We start from the raw sequence: 19,290 nt of genomic DNA on the forward strand, positions 1-19,290 counted from the left end.
AACTGTAAGCAGCCTGGAGTAGCTTCATGCAACAGCTTTGAAAGATGTCCTTACTTGAGAACATTCTCAATAGACCATAGTTATTCCATCAATAGCACTCAGCTCTGAAGTACAGCTTTTCAGGACAACAACTAAGCATCAAGAAAAGTTTTTCATTACTTTTTTTTCATCATTAACTAGTATTTTGTCTGAGTTTAAGGCTCATTTTGCAATATCAGCTGAACAACAATTTTATACAGCCCTCATACTTGACAATATCAGGCTCCTTTCTTTTTGGTTTGTGTTCATTGTACATGTTCTATCAGCCTCTCAAATAAATACAAAACCTATATATTTATATAATTGTAAGGGGAAAAAAATGTAATACAATCAACTGTTCAACAGCATGTCTTGGTGGGCTTGGTTACCAACATCTAATGTTGTACTATGTAATGCAAAAAAGGCATCTGTCCTTACTTCCCAATTTTCTACCTAATGAGCATAATATTTCAGTTGGTAGGTACATTGTTTTCTTTTTTTTTTTCTATTATGCAGACATGTTTTGTTGTATCAAATGTCTTGGCAGAGAATATTCCATCACAGCAATCTGCTAAACAAAGGAGAAGCACTTACCCAGCCAATAAAGGAAATGCTGGTTTAAAACTTTCAAAACAAATGTGGGGTTTTGTTGTTCTGTGAGGTGGGTTTTTTTTTAAACCAAGAATTGCACAGAACTTTTCCCTTTTTATGCAACATAATATGCAACAAAGGTGCAGCTTTTTGTTTGATTTTAATCAATAGAGTCAGTTTCTCTAAAACACTCTGATAAGCAGATACTCCTCTTTTGAAACCTGAATGTTCCATGCTTCTTGTGTTTATATGCAGCCTAGTTTATAGCAGGTAACAAACTTTTTTTGCCTTAAATCCCTCAAAAGTTCATGATGGGTCTCCACTAAAATCTCAGCTTTACCCAATAAAACCATGGCCATTAAAAAACAACCAACCAAGAAAAAAAAAAACCCAGAAGCACAAACCAGAAAACACAAAGACAGGCAGATAAAAGATAATTTTTTAAATTTCTATACAAGCATCAGGAATAATAGCTTTTTCTCCCAGGTCTGCCAGAGGTTTTCCAAGAAACTTGGGCACATTACTTATCCCTTATAAGGAAATATTTAAGAAAAGTAAGAAAAAATTTATTCACCTCAAGTTAAGCTGAAAATCAAGGCAAACAAGTCAGAAAAGATTTTCCTGTTTCTCAGGCAAATCATTACAGCCCCTAGCACTGTAAGGGTTATCCAAGCTTCAGTAGAGATTTATGAATTGTTATTTTTAAACACAGTAATAACCCTGAAGTCTAACAAGTTTCCTGCATCTAAACTTTCATGAACCACTTTTTAGAAACCGTCCAGAAGAAATGCAACATTTTTCTAAAGTGTTTAAATAAGAAAAGAATGACAACTTGTAGAAGAGAGCAATTACAGTCATACAATTCAGGAACAGCAAGCTGGAAGGAGAAAGTAAGACAGAGGAAGTCAATAAATTATGGAATTGAGTGGAGCTGAAAACAAATACAAGTCTAAGATAACCTGCAAGGAGGACTTATGGAGGATACACAGGATGCATTTTAAGACTGAAGTAAAGCTTCAGCTATAAGCTTTTATACCAGAGAAAAAGTGTTGCCAAATCACACAGAGAACAAACAAACTTGGATTCAGATAGTAGCATTCTTCATTTTGCCCACACACCAAGCAGGCAAAAAATTGATATTAATATCTAACTTCATGTCTGCATCCTAGGTGCGAAACTGTGACAACATTAAACTTACAAGAGAATCAGTGCAGGGCAGCTCTTGAAAGACAAAAAACATATACAAAAGTAATAGATATACAGTAAGATTGCAAGCAGAACTAATTATTGCAGCTGGGTGCTTCATCAGTCAAATGCCGGGAGTTCTTTTAGCACAACCTCATGCTAACAAAGGCTATCTTTCTAAGTGTGTCAGCTCCCATAAGACACGGTACCACAGAGGCTGAGAGAAGTATTTTATAGAGCTATTTCTTCATTGAAATCACCATCACTTGAAAGACCTCTTTGCCAAAGAGAGAATGCAGAGTCCAGCTAAAAGCTTAGCATACTTTGGGCCTCTGAGAAAGCAGCTGGATGTGGGGCAGCAGCAGTGCTGGGGGTCAGTAATTCTGTGCCTGCTGCCCCCAGCGCCAGGTGCCTCCCCTTCTCAGAGCCTTTCTACTGCCCCACCCTACAGAGCAGCGAGTCTTCCAGAGCCAATTTTTGGCCCCGAGTGCTCTTACCAGTTCCAGAAGCCACTGGGCTGGCAAGGCTGGCAAAGGTAAGGAAGTGTCAATGCAATACACAGCGCTCATTCACCACCCGTAACTTTGAGGCTGATACTCTCCTCAGGACACAAAGATTATCCCCCAGGCTGGAGGACACTCCTTATATTTACAAGCTATCTCCACTTTCAGGCACCTTAGAAAACATTCTTGACACAGCTGAGGGAAAACCCCTCCTTGCCTGCCACCAGAACTGAACACTGGACAAGCAGGAGGCAATACCATTTTGGCCAAGTCTGCCAGGGCAAGCCTGACACACACCATGAAAACTGAGAGTTCATGCAGAGCAGAGAGTATTCCTGGCTTGAAACATCCTGTCTGAAAATGCCAGACATTCTAAAGTACACTGAGCTGAGTTTTTTGACCTTGGAGGGATAAAAAGCTGAGTCAGCCTTGCTGGGATTCATAGCACTCAGGAGTCAGATATTTGAAACCTGTCTTTCATGCACCAAACAGGAAGGGAAGAGCTATCTGGATTGGTTTTTAATTTATTCCCTTTTTTCCTCAGAACCAAAGCTTTTCTGAAGGCTTGTTAAAAATAAAGAGAAATTTTGCTTCAGGAAAGCACATTTTGATACTCGAAGAGTGATTTTTGTGATGACTCTTCTGACATTATATATACACATAAATATGAACATAACAAACTAGTTGAAGGATTTCTATTACACAGTTTTGGCAGGTTTTTTAATGGATATGAAGTGGAGATAGGTACTTTTATTTTTAAATCTACAAAAAATATAAAATATAAGACTGGATATGAGGAAGACAATACTCCACAGGTCTTTGTCCGGGAGCATGGATCAAACAGTACACATGCCTGTGCAGCAAGCAAGGTACAGGTGGCCTTTAAGCACTGACAAAACAGAAAATTACTACAGTAACAGCTTGGTAGGGTTAGAAACACAGCTGAGGTCTGTCTTACCCTCTGCCAAAGTCTCCAGAGGTTGAGAAGCCCAAGATGGGAGCTGCCTTTTCAGGCGAACTCTGGATCATGACCCTAATGTCAGATATGATGCCCACACATTACCACTTTCACCCATTTATGTCCTGTTCCCTCACTAATCTGGACTCCTTCTGGCTCTCCATCTAGCTCAGCTTTTGCATTGATTCCTTCCTTTCCTGTGGCAGGAAAGACGTGGCCCAGTCTGGGTGACTCATTATAGGGGCAACATTTACAACTTTCTCATTTTCTGCAGCTAGAATCTACTTTAATGAGTGTCTGTCTCTATAGAAAGGAAAAGTAAAAGTCCCCTTTACCCTATCCAGTCCACAGAAATGTTAGGATTCAGACATAAATTAGTTGCAAGATGATTTCTTGATGCCATCTTTTCATTCATGTATTATTAATTTGTCCCAGTAACACCAGTATAGTATCTCATTACAAAATGTAAAGAAACTTCATTATTGAACATGGGCCATACTTACAGTACAAAATATAAATATAATATTTCAAGAGAGAAACATGATATCTTTTAATACACATTATTTTTTTTTTCTTTTAAAAGCTACTCTGGAACTTCAGACATTCTGCCCTTCTCTGAAGCTAGCAGTAGCCAGCAGAGACCAGGAAAAAGTCAAGCCCAGAATTTTGTCAGTATTTCTTTCATGACACAGCAGTGACTCTTACAGAAGGGTTCAAGTAGACTAGGACATGGCGTGGGAATTTTGTTGATTATTTCTAATTTCTCAATTATTTTGAAGGAAATATTTCACCAGGATTTTGGAAATGCCATCAATTCTAATCAATACCTGAGCACTTCTGCTAGAGATCTCCTTTGACTGGACTTTCAAGGGATAAGTTTCTGAACGCAGCTTCATTCCAGATCTGTCGAGGTGGGAGGCACTGGACACCCACCCACTGTGCTACTGTAACGTGACCCACAAAAGATAAAGCTCAAAGCACAGGGTTCCCTCAACTCTTCTTTAGGGAAGAAAGAAAACTTCCTTCCATTGAGGGCATGTGATCCCCTCCGGGTAGGCTTTGCATTGTTGTATGGTGAAAAAAACCACCCGACAAAGTGTTAAAATTGTACCAACTTCCACTGCTGTGGTCAGGTCTTGTCATCAGCTCCTACAGCTGCTTTGGGAAGAACCAAGCTTCTGTTTCTCTCTGCACTGAGTGCTAAGCTATGTAAGAGCCAGTTAATTGATGATATAATAAAACCCTTCAGAGCAAAGTGAAGATTAAACAGTAACATCCTTTCAGTTCGCTGGTACACACCCAGCACCAACCCCACGTCAGTATGATGCTGCAGATACAGAAGAACTCTGGCCTTCAGAGTAACTGTCCAAATGCAGCCACTTGAGGGAAGAATACATGTATTTACGAAACATATTGCCTTCAGTAAAGGTGTAAGGCCAGCTGTGAGACAAAGCTGAAAGCAGCACAATTTTCACACTGTCAAACGCTGTCTCACTTGCACCAGTTATGAATCTGCCTCAACAACAAGCAAAATTGCATGATATCTTCAGTGTTTCTACATTTGGTCATGCTCTCAGGCAATCAGGCTTGCTCTTCATAGTAAGGCTCTCTTCATCACTCCACGCTTTTCCATATCCTCACATACAGATCTCAGTGCAACACTTGGGCCCATACAAAAATTAACAGGAAGCATTCTATAATCAAAGTACTCCGCGGGTGTCAGAATTAGCCAAGATTAACAAGAATCAAGTAGTGCCATCACAGCTCCATTATTAGCAGGTGTTTCCCTGGGCAAACAATGCTGTAAGTGTGAGGAATAGAGAGTAACAGGAACTTTTTAAAAGTGTTTAAAAAACTACATGGTTAGTATTCTTATTATTAGGGGGAAAAAATGCTTCACCAAGGGCTTCATAGTAGGTCATGCCTCCATTAATACCATCAAAAGTTGTTCTTTTTCACCCAGTGTATTTCCCCTAAGTTTTTACACTGATCTGAGAAATTCTAGTTGTAATAAGTCACTTTAAAAATCTAAGAAAATACATTTATTATTGTTGATGATACTAAAAGCATAATATTTAAACCAGAAATATCTTACATCCATGTCTCATTGACTGTTCTTGGTATGATCCCTAAAGCTGCACGTTAGGGGCATTGCTCACCAGTTCTCCTCACACCTGATTCTGCCACTAGGCAGACATCAGCTGTGCCACCCTGCCCCCACATCCTCCTGCTAACTCATCCCTTCCGAGGTTGCCTGATGGGAACAGGAACAGCTAGTGCAGGAGACCACCACTTTCATACTGCAAAATGTATCACAAATAAATAAAACATAACTCTAATAATTAATTTACAGTCATTTGCTTTGTGTTTTGCAGTGGGGAAAAAACCCCAACAGAAGTACCCAGACCATGCAGAAAAAGCATATATGATTCTGTACAGACTGCCTAATTAAGATATAAGGGCTCTATTCCAGCTCGTGCCAGACAAGCCCATCACACACACCCCTATGAAGAGCAGTCAGGTCTTACGACATTTATTATTTTATCAAATAGAAGGGACCAAACCCCACAATAAATATTGATATCACTACAAAATTAGTGGTTGCTTTTTTCTTGCTGCACTTTTGAAATATAAACTACACAGGGAGAAACAGAGCCAGGGACCACTCCCTAATTCCTAGTGGACATATTGATCAATTAAAATGACATGTGCCTGATCTTTTCCTTCTAATAGCAAGCAGCTGAAAGACAATATTTCAAACATACAAAATCAAACAATAATGTTGTTGTATACCATCCAGCAAGATTAACCTGAAGTTAAGCAAAATAAACCTAGCCTTCAGAAGCAAAACCTTAATACAACGTAAACAAATAGTGGACATTGTAAAGAATTACTAAATACTGTAGACATTATTTTAACCAACTTTCTAAATATAAAAGACATGTGTTTTCTTCCCAAGATAGAGGTGGAAACCTTTTTAATTATTCCTATTATTTTATTCATAGCAAACCCCCTCAGAATGCTTGAATCTTTGGCTACACCTTTTACTGCAGTTGCAGCAGAAAAAAAAAGCTTGTTTTCTTTCCAGTTAAAGATAGTTCTAAAAATTCACTAAATTCATATTATAATTTTAAAAACAGAATCAAAGAAAGTAAAACAGTAGAAGAGCTAAAAGCTACTGTCTTTTCAAAATACTTGGTTATTTTTTGACAATTAAGTCTATGGTTTGCCTTTTTTAAGAACACCAGTAGAAATAGGACAGTACTGAACCATGTTTAAAATCAATACTGTTCCAGTTGCTCGTTCAGCACCGGTTTGCACAGCATTTTCTGTGCTATCATGCTGTGGAAGGCCAATGAAAGTAAATAAGTGATATTCATGCTACTGAGAAAAAATAGGTTCAAAGAGAAGCTAAACATAATAAGAATGTTTAAATGAAGAGACAGGGAAAGGAACAAGCTATGTTTATGGCATTAGAATTGAAAACAGATAATTCTTTCCATTTAAGCAATCAGACAGTAGCCTCTTTAATTGGATTGTGAAATTTAAATATACTCTCTTCAAATATTCAGGCTATTATCACAAATGCAAAGGCAAGTCTAAACATTCAGACTGAATGCATTTTCTGTAGGCCTTTGTCTTAGCCTATCTGCCTGAAAATAATACTTAGCCATGCAGCATCTTTCTTCAAAATGATTTTACAAGGCAAAACCCACACACTTACATTAGGAAAACCGTATAAAACAGGAAAAAAATAACCCTGCAATCAAGAGCAGCACAATATTTTGCAACTTACCATATCCTGTTCAAATCATCCTCTTTTGATGTTTACGGCACATCTGTAAGATGCAATACTAGGAGGTGCCTTGTGTGACCTGCTGCATGATGCTGTGACATCAGTTCAGATGATGCAGCTCATTATGGGAAAGACTGCTGTTGCTATGGCAACCGAGATGTGATACGAATCCTTACTGCATTTCCAGGGGAGTCCGAGACAATACGGAAGCCCTTTAAAGAAACAGACAAAATGCAAACAGCCTTTTAAAGTATGGTGCCGCAGATTTTAGAGCCCATGTTAGTACATGCCTGCTGGTAAGGAATATTTTAAACAAATGATTCCTACATGGTGATACAGAATTGAGATGTATGAGCTATAAATTATTTCTATATTTAAAACTTAATATTGTCTGTGTCAATTTAAGAACAAATTTTATAAGTCAAATTTCGTTATCATTTAAGGGAACCTTGCTTAAAATAAACAGTCAGTAGCATGATTTTAACACTAAGGCTCTAAAGGCAGTAGTTATTGAACAGTATTTTAAGAAATACATATTTTTACTCTGCCCCACCCTGTTCCTACATCCAATCTGTCACTTACAGAAAAATCTTGTTGCTAGGGAAAAATACTTGATACTTCAAAATGAGCAGATTTAACACTGTTGAATGAATGACAATGAGTTTAAAAAAATGGCAGGGGGGTGGCTTTTTATTCAGGAGAGGGCAAAGAAGTTTCTAGCCAACCAAGTAAAAATCTCCTTATCATTTTTCAACTGTAGGACAAACTGCACTGCCCTCTGCATGCTGAGTAGCCTGCCTTTCATCTGTCCATCAGACAGAGAGATGAGTGAAGACTGTGAAAGCTGAGGGCAAGCTGCTGCTGTGCCCAGTGGGCCACGCTGCTGCCAGCCTCCAGGTAGAGCAGGGAGGCTGGCAGAGCAGAGCCCCACCCCATAACCCTCATGAAGGCCGAGGGCTGGAGGCTGAGCCTGTAGCCATCACCTTCTGCACCAGGAACCTGCTCACATCCTCTGCTCAGAGTAGCAATGAGAGAAGTAAAGGTTATGTGAACAAGTACTAAAAGGAGCTGCCTGGAAATTAAAATTCACAATTAAAGAACCACCAGCACATTTCTGGCCACTTGCCAGTTCTATTTGGATGAGAAAAGTTTCTGGTAAAAACTGCTTTCCCTAGCCATGGAAATCCCTTTCTACACGGTAGGAAAGAAAGTACACAAAAGGCTGGATCCTATACACTTTTATATGTTGAAGCCCAGAGTAAAACAAAAGCTCAACTTGAAGCAAGAAGCCCCAATGCCCTGAAGATGTCCAATAACGTCCAATTTGTGTGCTACTGTTTAAAACCCTTCAGTCCATTAAACTTCAGCCTGTGAGTAAAAATTTTGATTATTGATTTCAGAAGAAACCATAGGAAAAAATAACAACAATAATATATCTTATAATAATACCTTAGCCACCACCCACCTTTGAAAGAAAGAAGAAACTTTGATACCTTTTGATTAATGTGTCACAGCACATGTCACAGTTGAGACAGCCACAGTACACAAAGCATCATCATACAATTTCAGAGAGCTCCAACCCATACAGAGTAACACCACCTCACTTCAGAAGGCTGCAAGCATCTGCCCTTCTTGTTCTTTAGCCCAACCTTTTACACCCCTCATGTTGATGCATTGCACCTGTGTGCCCTGTGTTCCCTTTGGTGGTTGGTCAGTGCCCCTGGGCACTCCATGGCTCATTGCTGTCAATGCTGCTCACAGCTGTACCCATTGGGGATGAGGCTGGCCTCACTTACCACAAACTGTGTACCTACATTAATGAATTAAAGTCTCTCCATAAATCTGGGAAATGTCTTAGACTTTCTAATTAGTGCTGGCTTGAGTTTGTATGGTCTCATTTTTGACATTTTCTCTCTTCTAATCCTATGTCATTCTAAACAATGAAATAAAGCTCTCAAACTGACTCAGTATCAAATCCAGTCTAGTGATCCATAATGAAGAGTTACTCACCAAACAGCGATAGCTCTAGAATTTTGAATGTTTGAAACTTTCTTAGGTGTCTGAGAATGTAATTCACAATTTAGCAGGGGACAACACAATTGAAACTTCATTTGTGTTAGACTGACATGAAAACTAGGGTATGTCATTTAAGTTAGCAAAGTTTATGGTGTGCTGCATGCCATTCTGTTCAAATAACTTGAGCACTGTAAGTTCTTCCTAAAGGAACTATTTCTATTTTGTTAATTACTATTTGATATGATTTCCACTACCTTTATTGCTATGGAAATGGAGTTGAAAAGGGGCAGGGAGTTTTTATTTTTCTTAGGAAAAGGAGGAGATTCAGACCCATCATTTTGGCAAGCCAGAAGTCTAATCTAGTTGATACCAGACTCCTGCCTCATGCCCATCAGCTTGTCCTTTGTTCCCAAACACTGGGAAGTGGCAGTGGTGGGGTGGGCACATCAGGGAGGCACATCCAGGGCCAGCCCCACCACGGTGGGGTGGCAGTGCCCACCAGACACCCTTTTCCAGGCTCCTGCTCCAGACTCTCCAGAGGGCATCTGGCTGCATGTGACCTTCATGGAAACTTCTCTGGCAGGAGTGAAGCAGCAGCATAGCTAACATGGACACAGAGGAGAGTGGAGAGGGAGGGAGGTCAGGAAAGAACAGGGAAAATATCAGGCCATTTTTTACAAAGACTTCTGCCTACTTATTGCTAACTATGGGCTGTATGTGTTTACTTGTTTGCATATGCAAATTATATGTAAATTAAGACAAAATTGTTGTTTTTCCTGACTTTTGAATGTTTGCTATTTTTTAAATATCAGTCTGTTGTTAATTTTTCCCCAAAATTATTTTCCATGAGCCAAGGCACGTGTCAGATTGGGTGCAAGACAGCTACAACAGGAATGTCCCAGGCTGAGTGTAAAGTATTTGTTGCACAGGTCTAATGGTACTATAGTGGCTTTACATGGAGGACTGCAAGCACAAGATGCTAAAAGGAATTTCTATCTTATGAATACAAAAGGTAGCACCCACAAACTTTGCAACCTCCTAATTAAATCTGCTGGTCTAGAGGAAGATTGCTGGACCTAGCTGCTTTGGTTCCTTTTTTATTTTTTTTAATAAGGAAAAAAAAAAATGAAGCTTTTTTATTCACCCAACCCAGGACTGAGATATCTTCTAGATTTAAGCTTTAAAATTGCTTTCTATTTCTTACAAATCAGTAGAAGAGGAGGTACAGAGATAGAGCCCAATCTACCCTATTACCTCACAAATACATCGATCATTTTGAAGTATCACAAATAGGTTTCCAAGACAAAAGCACAGGGCTTTGACTATAACTTTTTCCTATCAAAATAGAATTACTTTATCCTACTTTCAATCATAGCAACTCAGATTAATGATAGGCATAAATTACCAGTTTTAATTTCTTATTTTAATTACATTCTGGCTCTCCAACACATGTTATGTCTTTCTTTTTCTCCATTGGGACCCCAACAGTTGTTTTGAAAGGATTGATACTCACCTGAAAAGGAAGAAGTGTTTCATTTGCCATTGCTTTCCCTCTTGGTCAGTTTACGTGCACAGCTAACATCTGCACAACCCACAAGGTTTTCAGTAAACAAGTCACAGTCATTCAAGTAGGCATGGCCTTAACTTTTAAAAGTTTTGTGTCCCTTCAGTAAGACCAATAATAAGCCAGAGACCAACCTTGATTTATTTTCCATTTAATTATATTCAAGAAAATGAGTCAGGAGTAAACTCACAAACACAGAAAAAAAGGTAAAATGTTATTGCAGACCTTTTCTCTGCATAATCCAGCTGTTTTCTTCTCTATTGTTTCTGCCTTGAAATTAAGGAAAGCAATTGCTTACTGCTTCAAGCTTCCCTACCCAAACAGCCAAGAGAGAAAGGGGAGGTATAGTGAAGGACCAAAGGAAATGAGAATTGCATATTCTGAATTACCTGTCAAATAAGCCAGAAACAGACTTCAAGTTAAGATACATAAAAAGCAAAATTACAATTTTCTCAACACTGATACGCATCAGCAATGTGTAATGACACAACAAAGGAAACCTTAATTCTCATTCAAGATTTTGTAATCCACCTCAGGAACCCATGTCCCAGATTTTGCATGGAGTGTCTTAATTAAACAGCTATATATACTTGGGTTTCTATTCCACTGTTGAGTTTGTCAGAAGTAAAGGGTAGGGCATATACCTTGATGCCAACTCTATCCTGTTTCCCTAAATGGAAAGGGATGTTAATCAGGATCTTACTGAGTTTATTGTATTGAATCCATCAACTGAAGGTTTCATTGCAAACGTGAGAGTTATACACAATCTTCCTTGCCTAAACTCATTAAACACCTATTTCTACCCACATTGTCAGGTAGGGAATATTTTCCATCCTGTCATCAAGGTCATCTGAGCCTCTGTTCCCACAGTAAGGGAGACTAAGAATGGGAGCTGCTGCTCTAGTGCAAAACTGCACCTCACATGAAGTATGAAAAGTGATAATGCTCCCAGAGCTGCACAACCCAAAGACACTAGTCAGAGCCATACATCAGTGTAAGTTTGGAGCTTCTCATTTGTACGAAATCATTATGTAGAGAAGTCCCTGGTCACACAATGAGCACATTCACGCTTGTTACTACAGCCTGAAGGGGATCTGGGTCACTGTTTTCCTATCTGCATCTCAGTCTCAAGAGAGACATGAGATTAAAAGGCTGAAACTCAGTCTCCTAAGTAGATCTGCCTTGCTTCATTTTTTTAGAAGATTAATAAATTAGTAACTAGGAGTGCATTTTTCTTCTTTCCCAATAACATGAATGCATCTAGTGCTAATATCCAACAATCAGCCTATTCAGAAATAGCTTCACAAATTATTTTTTAAAAATGTTAAGAACACAAAGACGGTGATAACTCTACAACTGGAAAAATCATCTATATTCTAAATCCATATGGTAGAATAAAATCTTTCCATCCAGCATAAACCTTATTTAGTCACAAGGTATTGTGTCAGAAAGCAAGACAATATCCTCATTCCCAACACACAGAAAGCTTACAGCAGGGATTTGAGTAATGGGACACTTCTGTCAGCCACCAGTGAGCTGAGATCCTCAGGTGGGGAAACACATGAACTCCAGGTGTTGTGGTCTAGCTCTGGATCAAATGCTATGTCGTAAGAATTCTCCAGGGCATACAATATTGTGATGTTAGTGCATTTGCTTTTCTTCAGTCTCATGCTTTCAACCACCCAAGAGGTATATTATTAACACAATAAGAAAATGCCTTAGAAGGTCTTCAGCTTATTAAAATAACATTTATATGAAAAGAAATTGGCTTGAGATTTTTCTCCTGATGTTCTTAAATACAATCTATATGCAATATAAAGCTCACTCACTTCTAATAATAAAACTTTAGTTTTCCCAGATCAAGTTGTAAATCTTGCCTCCAAAATTTCTGCCTACTCCATTCTTTAGTATAAAAGGCAGCACCAGAAATCACAGTCTTGGGTTTTGCCTCTGTTACAGCCCTATCTGTTGACTCATTGTATACCTCATTGTGTGCACCTTTCCACATTTTCTGTACTCGTTTCTCACATTTCTTCTCTGCTTATACAGGTCTTAATCACAGGTGAGACTTGATCTTATCATGTCTTGAAAACCACAAAATCCTTCTCTCCGAACCCCAAAGATCAGTTTTGTCTTTTTCCATTCAGGGTATTGACAATAAATTCATCTTTCTGGCTCATTTTACAGTGAGCTTTAAATCCCTAAGCATTAAATTAAACATAATTAATTCTATTTTTACTTCAAACACTCTGGAAAAATCTGCATAGTTTCATCTTCCTGTTCCTACAGAATTGACTACTTTTTGCTCTGCCAGTAACTTTCCAGCCTATTCATTCTACAAGCTCTTCATTTTCCACTTCCTCCTGCCAACAAGAAAAATGCCCACCAAGAAAACCCCACGATATCATGGATAATCTTCACAGTCATTCACACAAACACTCCACCAAGATTGTTATGCACAGTTCTAACCTGATTTGTAAACAAGTAGGAAAACAAAAACCTGACTGCCATCACTGATTGACTTCCATACTGTTCTTGACCAATGTGTTCTAAATATCCTATTTTGCTTTCTCCACTTCAGCCCCCTCCACTCAACCTATGAAACTTCTCCCCCCTTGCCTCACATGTTCACTATGTATTACACTTCAGGAACAACAGGATAATGGCATAAATTTAATCCACACAGAGACTCAAAATACTAAAGGAAAAGAGAAATAATAATTTTGGCTTCATGCTGCTGGATATACAGGTATTTTCTCTGACATTGGCTGGTTTAAAGTGAGCTGAGCATTCTAGTATTAGGTTAAAACTTTAGTTTGGCTCAAAGATAAGTCACCTACTGTATATATCCCCACAGAGGTTAAACACACCATGGTTCCCCACACTAGTTAAAGCAGGGATCTATTTCCAGGATCTGAACGCAATAGTCATTTAACAAAAATAAACAAACAAACAAAAAATTGTTCTTGTCTGGATAGAGCCAATGATTTTAAGAGCATCTATTTACAACATGTCTGCTTTAATTTTTCCTAATTTCTTTTTTAAAACATAGTTCAACATTCAGTGGAGTCCAAATTAGTACTTAAGCACAGTGGGATGGGAAAAAGTGTGGCTATTACTGTAATGGAATACAGAATTATAAGTTAACAAAGAAAAAAAACCACCACAGCAGGGAGAACACAGCAAGAAATAGCAGAAAACTTCTGATCTTCCTAAGGCACTAAACCCCACCATACAGATGAAACACTGGCAGAAAACAACTCATTATATTTTTAGTAAGTAACTGTTATATGCCAGTTTGATAGCCCTAAAGAAAGACAACTTAAGAATGGGATGGAGTCCACCAACACATTACAAGCCCTACTTGGCATATTACCACTTCAAGTTAATTAGTTTGTGTGGTAGACAATTTTATAAGGAGAATAAAAAACTTTCACATTCCTATCATTAACCTCTGCTGAAATTACCCAGATGCTGGGACATACAAAATTATGGAAGGAAGCAAAACATTTTCTTCAAGAAAAAAATTAATTTTAAAAAGCTGTGCCTTCTCATTTACTTCATCTTGGCTTTTGGTATTAAAGAACAACCAACACCTTTTACTATTGAGTGAAAAGAGTGCATGCTAAGGTGAATATAGAGAGGCAGTGACACAAATAGTGGCTCAGCTCTGATGGGCAGAAGATATTTGTCCAACACTCAAAAGACAATTAAAGGCCATTCTGATGTGAGGATGTTTGTAATATAAAATCTAGTCTAAAAGTAATTGGCTCTGGCTACAGTTAGAGTCCATACAAATGTTTTGGGCTGTAGAGACAATAAAAACAGTTGAGCAGTTGTAATGTTAACACCCCTAGCATTACATAGTTTTAATGTCCAAGTAAATACAGGCATACTGCAGATCACACTGCTCTGGAAATACATTTTTCAGATGGAGATGGCACACTGAGCCCCACATCTGCCCCTCCCTTGCCTATGTAAATGAACCCAGTGTCCATATGACAAAAGCAAAAAGAATCCCAACAAAAACAAGACAGAAACAGCTTTTCACACCTGGGCCCCTCCCAGCCCCTCCTTCCCCTGTTCCCACACCATTTGTGGTGTCCCAACCAACAGGTTTTTAATCTGGTCACCAAAACAGTACAGGAAGCAGGCAGCTCCTTGCCGCTCTTGCAGTCTCAACAGGGCCTCATAATGTAAAGTTTGACCCTGGAGCATAGGCTGAGTAGACTTCTTGATAGAGAGTGGCTGCAGGTTCTCACACAGGAAGTGTTTGGTGGCCCACAGGAAATGTTCTGGTTGGGCTGTTTCACAGGAAATGTTCTGGGTTTTACCAGAATTTCCTTTAAAGTGGTGAAGCTGCCAGGAGTTTGAGAAGAAAAGGCTGAAGCTGTGCTGAGGAACAAGGGCTGAACAGGACAACACAAATCAACTTATTACAAACCTCAGCCATACAGCAAATTTATCCATCTTCTCACATGGCCAGTCAGCCAATGAACGTGTTTAAAACAAATTGAGGGACTGCAATCTAAACGAAACAGGGTTGAAATCTGAAAACCTGGGAGCAGAGCGACTGCTACCACTTGGGCAGACCCCTCTCCCTGGGACCAGGTGTGCTGGCAGTGCTCAGCAGCCACACTTGATCCTACCATGGCATTGTGGCCCCTGCAGAACTAAAACACCAAGGGACAGAATTGTCTCCACAACACTTTGAATGCAATGGTCCCCCCAGACACAGAAGAAATGCCAGGGAAATGTCAAGCCATCCAGGTGTTTTTCAAAAGTCAAACTAAATCCAGATTAGTTGATCCTCCTGCATGAGCTTAAATTAACTTTCTGGTTCAAAGGGAGAGTGTGTTTCAAAACAATTCTCCCAATCATGCACATTTATTGTACTTGCATTCCAACCACTGAGCAGTCTCCCAGGACATGGACAGAATTCCTTTCTCATTAATCTAAACCAGAAGATGAACTCCATGAGTGCACCCAGTGCACTCCAACTGCTAAGAGGTACTCAATCCTGGGAACTAGACATGCCTTAGTCTGTAGTGACCCCCTGCAATGTTTCTAGTGCAGACCTCATGTCTCCAGAGCCTGCTGGTTTGTTCCAAAGCTCTTCTCTCACTGAGTAGGCAGGGCTTGTTTGGGGCAGCACTGCCCCTGAAGCGAGGTTCTGTCACCAGGCTGAACCTCAGGGGTCCCTGCCATGCACCTTCCCTGCAGTTAACAGCTGCAGGAACAGCTGGCTATGAACCAGTATTACAATGCAGTCTCTGCTGCATTAGAGCAACTGCATAGCCTCAAAATCTGACTCCTCCCTGAAGACAGTACAGCTGCATTCACACTACACAGCATCTGGTCTAATAAGTCCTAGTAGAACTCTGCATCATTGCCTCTTCCCCTTGCACTCTTACAGCAAAACCACATCTTTCCCCCTTCCTCTCCTCTTCCAGGCTCTCTTTATGCTACAGCCATCTCACCACATCTCTTCTTTGCCTTCATCCTCCCCTAACAAATCACCTGCATCGCTCAACCTCCGTGTGCTCTCGGTCTTCAAAATCTGTCAAGATCACAATTCACCTGTGTTGGTAGAACTTACCAGAGGTGGCTGGCCACAGCCTCTGATGGCTGCATTCTCACTTGGTGTGCCTGTGCCTCAGCAGTCCTTGGCACATCGGGGCTGAAGCTGCCTCTTGCCTCCATAGTCCCTACAGCCATCCAGTCAGGCCTTTGCCTGCCAGGAACAGGCATCTGTGCTTTGAATGATAGACAGAAAAGAGTTCTTAACTATTGCAAGACTCAATTCTATGGTTTTCCATAAAAGAATCCATAAAATGCAGCTGCTGTGATTCAGTGGTTCACTTTCCACCAAAAAAATAAAGATAAATATTAATTCTTCCTTCCTAGACCCTTAACTTTCAGCAGGGCAGTTCCACACCTTCCCTCACACTGATGAAACTTGTCACATAATTTCATCAGCCCATTTAACTCACTAGTTCAGCAAAAAATGATCCAATTTTTGCTAGGTTTGTATCCTGCCAAATTGGTAGAATTAATTGACTGACTGAGGCTGAACAGTTGAGTCTGTGTCACTCCCACCTTTAGGAAAAACATGCTGATAGATGGTTCCACCTCTCCCTCCAAACTGCATATTTCTCTGGCATATTTTCTCAGGGCTTGGTGAGGCAGGGTTCATAGCTCAGACAGTGCTTGATGCAGGATCAGGGCTGGTGATGACAGAAGACAGCCTGACATTTTCTTCAGTGCAGTTACATAACACTTGTATATTGGACTTTTTATGTGCTTGTGCCCCCATCACCTGAGGGGTTTATACTTCCAATTCACCAAATATCATGAGAGCATATATTTCCCTGTCCTCTGTGTCCTTTTCTTCATACTGTGCTTATATAGGATTTGCCTTTTTCACAGGCTTTGTGAAACACTTGTCTACCCTCACTATGATAAATTGTTCTCTCACAGAGATATATTTGTTCACCTCAGAGACACCATCTCATTTTCCATGTTAGGTAGGTCAGCTTTATTTAGCATGTTGTTCCTCCATCCTGCTTTATTCTCATTCAGTGGACAGCCACAGGCTAGCATTCATTGTATGAATTCAAGGGGGAGAATGATTAAATTTAATTGTGAAGCTTTCTATATACTTCTTCCTGGGTACCTGAAAGCTTCACGAAACCAAACTCCTTCAGACTCACAAAATCTCTGTAATGGAAGAGGTTTTAAACCTGCTTTCAGGAAGATAAACAAAGGTACACAAAGATTAAAAATGAAAGTATGACAAATATTGTGGTTCTGACCTTAGGTTTGACTTTTCAAGATCACATTTTCCTACAGAATGTTTTTATCTGAAGCCCAGCTGCTGTTGATTTCAGTTTCAGCTGTGAGCAGTTGGCAAGCCAGTTCCTTGGGCTTCAAGTAAGGACCAAGAAAACAAATATCAATGTGACAAAAATTTAGCCTAAGTAAGCTGGTGAGCATTCTACAGAAGCTTTGCAGTCAAAGCAGAAACACAGGCAAGGACCTTCTGAACTTGATGACCTGATTTGTGAGCTTTTTTAAAACTTTTCTGTACTTGCTGCATGCTTTCAACTTCTGCTACAGAGGAATGATGGATACTGCAGAAATCTTTTCCTGTCCTTTTTTGCTTTCACTTATTTATCACAGATCCTTCCCATGCAGGCATTTTGAGGGGAGGAGAAAACAGATGAGCATTATAATTACTGACCATATTAGAAAGCATTCACACAAAAGGACCAGTTAAATGTTAATTCTAGTGTTTTCTGTCTTAGCCAAGACAAGCAGCCAGATCCTTACAGGGACCTATAAAACAGGTTTTTTGAACAATACACGTAATTTTTTATTTTATCCTACATGAGGTGAATCCAGATCCATATCTCTAATTCACCCAAAAATTAAAGGTTCCTAATAAAATGTTGTGTACAATATAGTTTTGATGCAGGTACATGCATAGGAGCTACAAGCCAAGGCCAAAGAGCAGACCCAGCAGACACAGTCTGGCCTTCAAGCAAAGCTAAATTTTGATGCTGTGAAATAGGCAGAGGACTGATTTACAGTGTAAGTGACTTTTCTTTAGCAGTCTTTGAATTATCAATACATAATAAATCAGAAAACATTTTCATATGAAGAATATTAGGTGATAATATATAGAACTACTGGCTGCCAGCAGGGGAAACAATTCATCATTTTTATAGTGCATGGTTAGTTAATACAAAATTGGCTATCTCAATACCTTGAAAATCATAAATCTATGCAGAGTTTGTGCTTCTACTTAAAACCTTCAGTTCTGAATGTGCATTCACCACACAAGATAATTATAAGCTTTTGATTAAAAACAAAATCTGGATCTTACATGACTCCTGGAAATTTTCATTAAATAAATTTACTTTCTGGTTTACTTTCTGGTTTACTTTTTTGTTTCAGTTGCTTAATATTCTCTGCACAAATTAATCTTCTAGTTAGTAAGAATGTACACTTTATTATATCCAGATATAAAGTAGAAATCAATTATGTATGTGGATTTTTACAGTAGGACTACTTGAAATTCAAACAAAACCAAAAATAAAAAAGATAACCCAGCCTCAAATTCTCTGCATCAGCCTCTTCATGATAATGATCTGAAAACTGAAAGTGACATTAATGATCTAAGAAAAACAAAAGTGACATTCTACTTGTACATTGTTCCTCCAAAGGCCAGAATTCACTTTAACAAAGAAAAACAAATGCCAGTATCCCCCTTCAACAGTCAGCAAAATTACCACATGCTTTAAACCCTGTGGAGTGCTTTTGCCTTGTGACTTTAGGGCACATCCTTGCTTCCTGTCCCTAGACACAGCTACAGATTTAATCCACTTAGTCATCATTTAATGACTCAGTTACTGCCACCTTTTGGCACCTGACCTTGGTAGCTTTGGACTGAAACTAAAGCCATTTTTTGTTGACTGTCACTTTGCCTGCATGGCTCTCTGTATTCCTCTGCTTTCTCTCCAGTGTTAATTATTTGCTTCAATTTCAATTTCTTCCTAATAAAACACTACTACACCAATCTCTTGTTGTTTCTATCTCCAAACTAGTTTAAGGCACAAAACTTCTTCATCCTTAAAATCCCCCCAGAGCAGATAGC

General features: G+C 39.3%; 1 protein-coding gene across 2 annotated transcripts in view; it reads right to left on the minus strand.

Annotated features, from left to right (window-relative positions):
* The window catches only part of AKAP6 (A-kinase anchoring protein 6), a 258,488-nt gene extending 251,316 nt beyond the window's left edge, over positions 1-7,172 (minus strand). For both annotated transcript variants that reach the window (XM_031064172.1, XM_031064168.1), the window contains exon 1: positions 7,052-7,172. The gene's annotated coding sequence lies outside the window, so the exon portion shown is untranslated. The remainder of the gene's footprint in view (positions 1-7,051) is intronic.
* Positions 7,173-19,290: the final 12,118 nt, after the last annotated feature.

The sequence above is a fragment of the Geospiza fortis genome, unplaced genomic scaffold, assembly GCF_000277835.1.
Source record: "Geospiza fortis unplaced genomic scaffold, GeoFor_1.0 scaffold54, whole genome shotgun sequence".
NCBI lineage: Eukaryota > Metazoa > Chordata > Aves > Passeriformes > Thraupidae > Geospiza > Geospiza fortis.